The sequence below is a fragment of the Zootoca vivipara genome, chromosome 3 (assembly GCF_965207765.1).
Source record: "Zootoca vivipara chromosome 3, rZooViv2.hap1.1, whole genome shotgun sequence".
NCBI classification, from domain to species: domain Eukaryota; kingdom Metazoa; phylum Chordata; class Lepidosauria; order Squamata; family Lacertidae; genus Zootoca; species Zootoca vivipara.
In genome coordinates this window covers 76037122-76048189 of record NC_142586.1, presented here as the reverse complement: position 1 = coordinate 76048189, position 11068 = coordinate 76037122, and the positions used below count along the sequence as shown (strand labels likewise).

The 11068-nt window shown below is 45.4% G+C and overlaps 1 protein-coding gene across 1 annotated transcript in view; it reads left to right on the top strand.

Annotated features, from left to right (window-relative positions):
- The first annotated feature begins 6230 nt into the window (after positions 1 to 6230).
- GREM2 (gremlin 2, DAN family BMP antagonist) overlaps positions 6231 to 11068 on the top strand; it is a 36605-nt gene continuing 31767 nt past the window's right edge. Inside the window, exon 1 of the mRNA XM_035110558.3 lies at positions 6231 to 6595. The gene's annotated coding sequence lies outside the window, so the exon portion shown is untranslated. The remainder of the gene's footprint in view (positions 6596 to 11068) is intronic.

Here is an 11068-nt window from a genome sequence, read left to right as displayed (position 1 = left end):
GAGCCCTCAGGCTAGCTAACCTTTTGCCATCTTTAACGCCCTATGCTATTTCAACTAAATCTGCATATTTACATACTTTTTCCAACACCTACCATTGATCTACAGGGCTGACCTATGGGAAGGAAGACTCAATCAGCCCATTGGATTACTATGATATCAGTTCTAGTACATTTTAACATGACCAGAAAAAGCCGCCTTGCTATTTTCACCTTCTGCTTCCCATAGGTCATCCCCATAATTTAACTGGAAAGTGCTAAGATTTGTGGCTATGAAGCTCATTTCAATCCAGTGTTCTGCAACACCAGAGAGCTCTTTCAATCCAATGCTGAGCAGACAGACTTCTGCTCACGTGGCAGGGCTCCATGTTCCTCTCTTTTCCCTTGCAGACCCCTGTGTGTCTCCCTAACCTGCTCTAAAGGGTCTCCAAGCCCTCTAGAGCAGATTCTGCATGTGGCAGAGAGAGGTGAATCCCTTTGTGCAAGTGGAAGTCCATTTTGCTCATGCACAGAAGGCACTGGATAGAACCCCAAATGACCGCAGAAATGGAACTGGAATGATACATGTATGCTCAGAAGACCCATTGAGTTCAATGGTCAAAAAGATCTCTTCTACAGATGCAGTTTGCTAAGTAAAACAGATGGAGACAGCTGAGCCTAAAGGGCTAAGCAGGGGTGGAGGAAAGGGGTGTGGTGGGTGTGTTCCGCCCCCGGGTGTCACCACTGAGGGGGGTGACAAAATGTCAGGTGACACTCACCGCCGGGCCTGCAGCGCGCCCGAGCCACGCGTCTCTCCTGGGAGTGACGGGGTGGCTTGGGTGTGCGCAGGCTCCACGCTGCCCAAACGGTCCGCCCGTTGCCTCCCCCCCCCCAGCTGTAGGGCGGCTGAGTGGGAGGAGGCAGGCAGATTCCGGAGGCCCTGCGGTGCGCCCTGCCCCTATGGGTAGCTCGCCCCGCCCTCGCCCTGCCCCTATGGGCAGCTTGCCCCGCCCCTGGGCGCGCTGCCCCAGGCTCCCGAGCAGCTTCCTCCACCGCTGATACTAAGAATTTGCTTCTTGCAAAGGGTTCTCTTTTAACTAAATGGTGTACAACTCATCTTATTTGAGTCAACCACAGTTCAACACTGTAAGCACCTTCTTGGATTTAATATTTTGCGTAGACCCAGGGCTTGGGAAATTTAATTTGGATTTGAAGCTACTTGTGCCCACTTTGGTTTGGTCACTACTCATACAATATCCCCCTTAACCAAGTGGCAGTGTCCACACTTCCCCGCACTTAATTTGGCTTTTTTCCAAATTCACAGATAATCTGATGGGGGAGGGGAGGAATCCAGCATAAAATCACAAGTTACCCAACTGTGGACACACTGTAAGATCACCTGAGAATATTCAATAAGAATGGCCGTCCTAGCTCCTCCACACACATATAGGCATATTTTAGATTGGCAAAATAGCACATGAACATAAAAAGTGCTCCAACACCAGTGATCTGATCAAGAGGGTCCCTCTCTGTGGCTGCTTAACAGTAAACATCAAGACATCCAGCCATTGAAAGTAAATGTTTGGCACATCAGGTTAGACTGAATTGCTTCATATATTATTACTTCTAATAAGATATAATATGCCTGTTATCTTTGTCCATGGAGTTTTCTTGACAGGGATACTGGAGTGGCTTGCCAGTTCCTTCTCCAGGTGGATCACGTTTAGTCAAAACTCTCCACTATGACCTGTCCATCTTGGGTGGCCCTGCATGGCATAGCTCATAGCTTCTCTGAGTTATTCAAGCCCCTTCGCCACCATAAGGCATTGATCCATGAAGGGGGCATTGATCCATGAAGGGGATCAACAACCTCAGATATGCAGATGACACAACCTTGATGGCAGAAAGTGAGGAGGAATTAAAGAACCTTTTAATGAGGGTGAAAGAGGAGAGTGCAAAATATGGTCTGAAGCTCAACATAAAAAAAAACCAAGATCATGGCCACTGGTCCCATCACCTCCTGGCAAATAGCAGGGGAAGAAATGGAGGCAGTGAGAGATTTTACTTTCTTGGGCTCCTTGATCACTGCAGATGGTGACAGCGGTCACAAAATTAAAAGACGCCTGCTTCTTGGGAGAAAAGCAATGACAAACCTAGACAGCATCTTAAAAAGCAGAGACATCACCTTGCCAACAAAGGTCTGTATAGTTAATCCTATGGTTTTCCCAGTAGTGATGTATGGAAGTGAGAGCTGGACCATAAAGAAGGCTGATCGCCGAAGAATTGATGCTTTTGAATTATGGTGCTGGAGGAGACTCTTGAAAGTCCCATGGACTGCAAGAAGATCAAACCTATCCATTCTGAAGGATATCAGCCCTGAGTGCTCACTGGAAGGACAGATCGTGAAGCTGAGGCTCCAATACTTTGGCCACCTCATGAGAAGAGAAGAATCCTTGGAAAAGACCCTGATGTTGGGAAAGATTGAGGGCACTAGGAGAAGGGGACGACAGAGGATGAGATGGTTGGACAATGTTCTCGAAGCTACAAACATGAGTCTGACCAAACTGCGGGAGGCAGTGCAAGACAGGAGTGCCTGGCGTGCTATGGTCCATGGGGTCACGAAGAGTCGGACACGACTAAACGACTAAACAACAACAATATATAATATGAGTATTTTTTTACCCTTTTTCCTCATTGTTTTGCACCCTCAGAAACCTCATTTAACATTTTCATAATGACTCCAAATGAAAGATTAACCATGAATACTTTATTTACTAAGAAGGAGGAAAACTCCCTAAGCCCAGTTCTCCACTCTGCCCCCCAAATAAGCCAGATGGAGCAAATAAAATTATTTGCAAAGTCAAGTGACTTTAAAATACCCATGTTCCTAATAGGATTACAATAACCTGTGGAAGGTCATTATGATTATAAAGGAAAAGATTAAATAGGCAGTAAAGCAGACATAAATTAAACAGACATTTTGAAAGCTATTAAAATGGACAGGCAGGGAAAGCAAAGCAAAGGTAGGAGAGAAAAAGGAAGCCAGGCAGAATGAGGAAGCCATTGACTGTAGATCAGTCACAACCGTGTGAGGAGGAGGGAGGGATGGGGAATAAATCAAGTTGCATATGACGGAATTATTCTAGCATACTTCAAAAGTAGTCAAAAAATTGTAATCCAAAGCGTTTCAGTTTTACATGGTTGCAGACTGAGTGCTTAGACTGCTTTAACTAATCCAAGAATGAAATACTAGACTTAGTTAGCTTTCCTTTTAATAATAAAAAAACCCACCAAATTTTCTCCCATGTTTCATGCTCTTGTGTACATAGGAAAAGCAGAGGGCCTTCTTGGTAGTGGCGCCCACCCTGTGGAACACCCTCCCATCAGATGTCAAGGAAATAAACAACTATTTGGCTTTTAGAAGACACCTGAAGGCAGTTTTTAATGTTTGATGTTTCAGTGTGTTTTTAATATTCTGTTGGGAGCTGCCCAGAATGGCTGGGGAAACCCAGCCAGATGGGTGGGGTATAAATAATAAATAATTATTATAAAATTGTTATTATCCTAGTCGGAAACCAATGATGGTTTTTAAGAGACTTGAAGGAGGTATGTCAGAATCATCACATTTTCCACAGTGTAACCACACTCATTTCTCCCCCCTCCCCATTGTCTCTGGAAAAAACAGATTTTGCTCATTTTAAAAAGTGCAGCATAAACCCTGTTTTCCAGAGATGTCTGTGCACACAATGATTAACAATGTCTCTATCATGCCACCTTTCAACACTCAGATACTGGGGTTGAATGGATCTGAGCAAACAAAGCCCATCTCACTGATAACTCGAGGGCTGCTCAGATATTTTTTTTTTTAAGCCCTCGCATGCTCACTGAGAGGGCAGGGGATCTGTGCCATGCTCTGCTAACCTTCCACAGACAGCCATGCAGACACTATTAACGAGTGCATGTGCAGATGTACACATAGAGAGAGCTCTTCATCATCAGGATCCTGAGCCAGCCAGGCTTCCTGTTTGTAAGGAAGAGCTGCCAAGTGCATAACACACATTCTCAGTAATGCTGCATGCTGAGTGTGGCAGGAGGTGCACTTGCCGATGCGGATAATGTGAATGGATACAACCAGTAGCCATGGTCCCGCTTCCCCCACATCCATTTGGGATTTGCATTCCGAGAACATCTGAATAACACCCTTGGTGAAAGGCAGGATATCACAGAATTGTAGAGTTGGAATGGGACTGCGAGGGTCATCTAGTCCAACGCCCTGCAATGCAGGAATCTTTTGCCCAATGTCGAGCTTAAACCCATGACCCCGAGATTAAGAGTATCAATCAATCCCTCCGACCCTTCAGTCTTATTTGTGTTGGTTGCACGATGAAACATGGACCACCTACAAACACCACCTCCAGCTTCTCGAAAGATTCCATCAACGGTGTCTCTGAGAAATCTTACACTTCACTTGGGAAGACAGGCGAACTAATATCAGTGCACTGGAAGAAGCAAAGATCACCAATGTCGAAGCAATGATTCTTCAACATCAGCTTTGTTGGACTGGTCAAGTTGTGCGGATGCCTGATGATTGTCTTCCAAAGCAACTACCCTATTCCAAACTTAAAAATAGAAAGCGTAATGCTGGTGGTCAACAAAAGAGGTTTAAAGACTGTCTCAAAGCGAATCTAAAAAAATGTAGTATAAACACCAACAACTGGGAAACACTGGCCTGCGAGCACTCCAGTTGGAGAGCAGCCTTTACCAAAGGTGTCATGGACTTTGAAGACACTCAAACTCAGAACGCAAGGGAGAAATGTGCTAAGAGGAAGGAAGGCTTGCTTGGCAAATCCACACCGTGATTAACTCCCCACCAAGAAACCAATGTCCCCACTGTGGAAGGACATGTGGGTCCAGAACTGGCCTCCACAGTCACTTACGGACTCATTGTTAAAACCGTGTTTATGGAAGACAATCTTACTTGGCTATGAGTGATGGCCAAAGAAGAAGAAAGTTATCATTGAAATACTGCTTTTACTGTATTGCTTCCCTTGAATTGCCTCCGAGGTTTTGCTGAGTGGAAACCTTCAAATTTGTCTTAGAAGTTCAATCAAGGAGACTTGGTGGCAAGGCAACTCTGTGGCTGAGGAATATTTATTCAAGTAGGAAGACCTACTTCAGTGAAATATGAGTGAGATGCAGCGATGTCCCTATCATTAGGCAAAAGGAGTCAACTACATTAGGAGGCAGATACTGGTTGTTGTTCTTCAGCTCCCCGCAATCCTGCGGTATTTTCCTCTTTTGAAGGAAAATTTTCTATGCCAAATGGTCTGCCTTGGACCCTTCAGAGTAGACTAGCCTGATTCTTTCAGGGTGTATCTTGTGGATACAAAATTGTATGATTCCTTTTATTTCCGATGTTCAGGAGTGGATATCCTTATGTAGCCAAAACATCACCACACACACACACAGGAGGTATCAGCAGGCTTGCAGAAGCACACAATATATTTACGAAAGTCTTTGGGGTAGGAAACAGCTCTCTGAGACCCAAAGATGCTTAGTGGACTGCTCTGTTGGGGTGGGGGATGGATGGAGGAGACTTATCCAAAGTCCAGGCCCTTGGTACATCCTGGCTGAGGGTCCCCAGGTTTGCAGGCCAGGTCTCTCCCAGCTGGGAGATGCTGGGTCTGAACCTGGGAGAGGATGTGGAGGCCACTCAAAGACCCAGTCATGGGTGTAGCCAGGATTTATGTTGTGGGGGCAGGACTTGGGGGGGGGCAAACCCATATCTGCAACTTGGTTGGTCAGTTGTTTAAATATTTTTATTTATTTACTTGATAAATAATATGCCCATGACCCCAGTTGGGCTAAAGTAAGACCAACAGCACAAATTAGGCTCACGAAGAAGATGCCCTGCAAATTCCACTTCTAGTTATCGACATTAAATATCCCGATTTTTTTCTGTAACTGCCACTTTGGACCCTTAAAGTCCCCTTGTCTTCCTCTGCTGAACCCCGCAGACCAATTGGAGAATCTAAATTCTCTCCACCACCTCCCACCCCTTCCTTCGAAGGAAAGCGATTAAGCGATTCTTTCAAACCACCCCTTGCAAGGGTTTACACCGAAGTTTAGAAAGGCCGTTTGTGAACGTTCATATTGGACATTTGCTGCATGCAAGGTTGCAAATGCGCGGAAATAAGCCCTCCCCTCGCTGCTGCGTTTGAAACGCCCGGGGAGGGAGAGAGGGAAGCAAGCCTTGAGCCTAAGGCGGCGGCGGCGGCAGCGGCAGCAGGGGGTGGGGGGAGCGGTTTGAAGCGGGAGGCGAGTGTGATTTGTTTGGTGACCGGAGCCAATAGCAAGCTTAGACTTTGATAATATCCCCATGCGGTGACTGAGAGGAGTCAGTGCAAAGCCTCTCTCCTCCAGTGGGTCTCTCCAGGCAAGGCAGCTCCAGCTCCTGGCAAAGCGAGGCGCACGAAGCTCTCCCGCAGCAGCAGACTTCCCTATGGGCATCGGAGCAGCGACCTTGGCAGAGCCCACTTGCTAAAGCCACTGCCCTGGAATATATACCTCTAAAACCCGGGACAGAGAAAGCAGGCGAAAGCTGCTCCAGCAACAGACAGGTACTCCATCCTAGCTGGGGTTCATTTGCATTAGTATTTATTGACTTGCGCATGTATGTGCCTGTATTTTGGCCCACTACCTTCCGATGCATTGAAATAGGGCGTAGGATAATCGAGGTTCTTCTATGTAAGAATGTGCGTGTGGGTTTATTATTTTAACCTTTGGAATTTTCCACTTCTATTTCTTTAAAAAATTGGGAAATTCCTCTCCAGCTATTTTTTACCTGGGTGGGCGATCTGCACATGGAACCAATCCTCCTTTATTTGTGATAAAACGTATTCTGAAAATGCAACGCCTCTCTTTGAAGGCATCACCTACGATGTGAATCTCCGTCTTTGGGAAGATCCGGTCTCCCAGCATCCTGGTTTTAGACAAAAACCCAAGTCAGTTTTCATGGGTTCAGCAGCCCTGTTCGCGCCGAGTCCTGTAGCTCTAAGGGACCACGGTTTTACACCTGGGGTTCGTCTTAAGGAATGTGAAGGGCGTTGCTCTTCCTGCCGGGGGAAAGCAAATTCTCCTGGTGGATTTGACTCCTGGGCGGGGGTGAAGGCAGCCCCAGGGTGGGGGGTGAGATAGAAGTGGCTGGATGAAGGTCTGACTCCGCTTTGCATCCTTCTGTACTTTGAGTTGATTATAGAACCTCACCCCAAAATAGCTCCAGGTACACATGGCACCATTTTTTAACCATGTACTTTGAAAATATACAGTATAATTTTAGATATTTTGAAGAGGTGCATCATCATAATAGAAGTGTGCTTCTCTACCCCAGGATCCCCCCCTCCCACTTTTAAAGCTGAATCAACAATTTTTGCATTCGTGTGATACTTTAATAAACCTCGGTGCCGCCTATCTTTTCAAAATTGCAGAGGCGCTTTTTATTTTTAGTGCAGGGTTGTGCAAGTGGTTATATAACTTTCTTTAGGGGATTTTCGAGGACAAAATTAATAGCTTATAACAGGCTAGACTTTTCTTTATTTTCGAGAGGGCAAAGTTCTTAAAGAGGGGCGAAAGGACTGCAGCGTTGAAAAGCACTCACTTTAAAAGCCTCTTGAATACTGTAAGTTGAACCTGAGTCCCAGCCAGCCCCCAATCACTATAGAAAATGGTTTTTGATGTAAATCTGCAGGAATCCAAACAATGCCTTCTGAATAAAATAGCAACAGGTGCAAGATCCACTTGCTGTGCCTTAATTAGCACTTAGCATATCAGACCACATCAGTGCTACTGCATGCTAATTCACTATGAAATCTAACATCAGTTCGGGTTCTTGACTTCCCACCAGCACAAATACAATGCAGGCACTGTGCTGCCTTGCTGGGTTAATTTTCTTTACTGTAGAATAAGGTTAGGAAATAAATATTGTCTAAATCATTGTTCTGGTATGCAGTGTGCGGACTGAAAAATCAAGCAAGGCTCTTTTTTTTTTTTTAACGTCTGTGTATATATTTGTCTGTCTTTGCTCTTTTGCTGTCCATTCATTATAAAGCTGAAGGCAGAATAAAAAGATTATCACACCTCGTTGGAAACTGATCAGAAAACGTCCAGACCTATCCCAAGACCAGTTATAGCTTGTGCACTCAAAAGCTAAATGCTTTTGATCCTAAGGACGCTCATGTGTTTTGCATGAGAAGTACTTCCCCGTGAGGTTGCAATCTTGCACATATACACTTGGTGTTGCCCTCTTAGATTCGGTGAGAATTACTGCGAATAAGTTGGTGATTATGGCATGTAACATCCCAACCCTGATCATAGACCCAGATAGTTGGAAAAAATGTTAATGATTTCAATGGACAATAAATTTGTTTACAAGCAATCGGCCCCAATCCAGAGAAAGGTAGTTACATCCAATACCTGCTGAAATCAATGGGACAAACTGGGGACAATGAACCTAATGGAACTTTATGGTGTCTCGATAGAACAAGAAGTTACACCTGGCTCAGAGAGTGGCAATATCAATTCGATGCCAGAGCGGCCTTTGTCACCAATTTTAAATAAATGAAACCAATACGTTTCTGACATAACATTCTGTGCTCATAATCATGTGAAAGGCTCATGTCTGAAACCCTAGTGAGCTGCTGCCAGTCAGAGTAGACAACATTGAACCAGATGGACAAATGGTCTGACTCTGTGTAAGGCAGCTCCCTATGTTTATTACAGCATAAGCTTATTTTATGCCATAGTAAATATGCTAGTTTTTAAGGTGCCACAAGACTCTTAGTCTATTGCAGGGGAGGAAACACTGTCGAAGTTGGGAAATGTTTCTTAAGGTTATGGAATCTGATGAACAAATTTGTTTAGGTCGCATAGTTGAATAGTGTGAAATAAGGTAATAAATTGTTGCATGGTCCCTGTTCCTGTGTCAGGTTCCCTACAAATCTGGAATGAATGGGTTCAGAAGAGCAACCTCAGCTGTTCTGTAAGCATGCATAAGCGATGAGAAAAGCTTTGACTCTGCTTGGAAAAGGCGGATTTGGTTTTAGCTGCTGAGATAGGATATTTATCTATTAATAATCTGCACGGCACTTAACTGGTTTTTTACAAATGTACCGCACTAAAAAAATAAGGGTGTGTGTAAATTGCAGTTTATTTACTTACAGCCTTCTTATACCACACATTAACACTAAATTAGTCACTATGGCAGGGGAAGTGAGTATGACTTACAAAGACAGCCCAGTTATCATATTATTGTAAACTGATGTCTGACCTTAATTTCCACATATCTACACAGTGAAGATTAGGAGCAAACCTTTGGCTCAAGAACATGTAGAGAACACCATGTGTGACACAAAGTCTACACAAATCAGTTCTGCTTGCCTCTATAGTCCCTCCTTATTAAATCCTTCACTCGTCTTTTCCCAGTGGGTACAGAATGGCTCCCCCACACACAAACATGTCTGGATCAATTCAGATCTGGCCCTACCATTAGGCAAAGGGAGGTGATCACTTCAGGTGGTGGGTGCTGGGGTCCAGACCCCCCCTCTTGCTTTTATCCTCCTGAACTGAAGCTGCCATTGCTTGCTTGTTGGTGGGCTGACTTGTCTGTCTAGCTGCTTCATCTAAGAATGCAAGAAGAGCCTGCAGGATCAGGCCAATAAGCCCATTAGTCCAGCATCCTAATGTTCCCACAGTGGCCTGTAAGATGCTTGTGGGAAACCTGCAAGCTCAGGGAAGCCTGACCCCTAGAGCATTTTCCCCTACTGCAGTTTAGCGACTGGTACTATTCAGAAAAATTACTGCCTCCAACTGTGGAGGCAGACCATAGCCTTACAGTATTCTCCATGAATTGTCTCATTGACTTTTCACACCATCTAAGTTGGTGGCAATCACTGCCTGCTGCAGGAGCGAGTACCATAGATATGGAAGCACCTTATCTGAAACTTCCTACGTTCCTTGGAGGTCCACAAGTTATAGTGTTACGGCAGAAGGAGAAGAGTTTTGGAGTCTCTCCACTTTCCCCAGGCCATGCATTGTTTTATAGTCTCCTTTCCCCCGATGTGTGGCAGCCAGTGCCACTGGGAAATGGCAACGAATGAGTGAGCAGGCAGAGAGGCAGCCAGCACTTGACGCAGTCCATCAGACATCAATTGCAGACGTGTGCTGCTGTCCTCAAATGGTGCGTCTCATGCCATTGCACATTTCTTTGAGCGGGGAGCAAGCCAAGCCATGAGTGAGCCAGGTGTTGTAGCCCAGAGCTGTGTTTGCTATGCGGTTCTGCCATATGTTTCATTCTTATATTGTGGGCTTTTGTCATTCGGGAGTTGTGATAGGACAGATGTGTGCTGTCTAGTTCGCCTCCCCCCCCCAAAAAAACCCTATCAAACAGAGAAGGCTGGAGAGAACAATATCCTGGGAATATCAGTTGAGCATCTGATGAATAGTGGTTGACAGCAGCTGAAGATGTGAGGCTTCTCAGGGAGAACGAGCCCCTGGTTTCTCCCCCTCTCCTGTCTTGTGGCTTACGAAAAACACACAGCAGCAATAAAAATACTTAAACACTCTAGGGAGATTCTCAGTGACTCCTCTTTGCTTTGGTTAGCAGATCTGCAGGAAACTCAAGACAAATCCTGTGAATCTGTCTGCCTTCTTCAGGGGAGTTCAATCATTCGGGATGCTGCCATGCACTTTGCCTGCCGTTTGCAACAACACAGACTCCCATACTGGACTTGGGAGCCACCAGTGTTTACATTAGCAACGGCAGTCCCTGGAATCTGCTGATCCATAACCCGCTGGATAGCAGGGTTAAGCCTGGAACTGGGAGAGCAGACCTCTAATCCCAGCATGGCCCATGGGCTCAGTGGTTGTGACCTTATGCAAGTTACTCTCGGCCTCAGTTTCCCTTTTGTAAAATCAGAATAGGAGGGACCTCTGTCTCATTCTGGAGGAAAAAACAAACCATTGCTGTTTGAAACTCGGGTATATAAGCTAACTGCCAAAGCTAGGTTACAGTCACCACAATGGGATGTCTGGGTGCC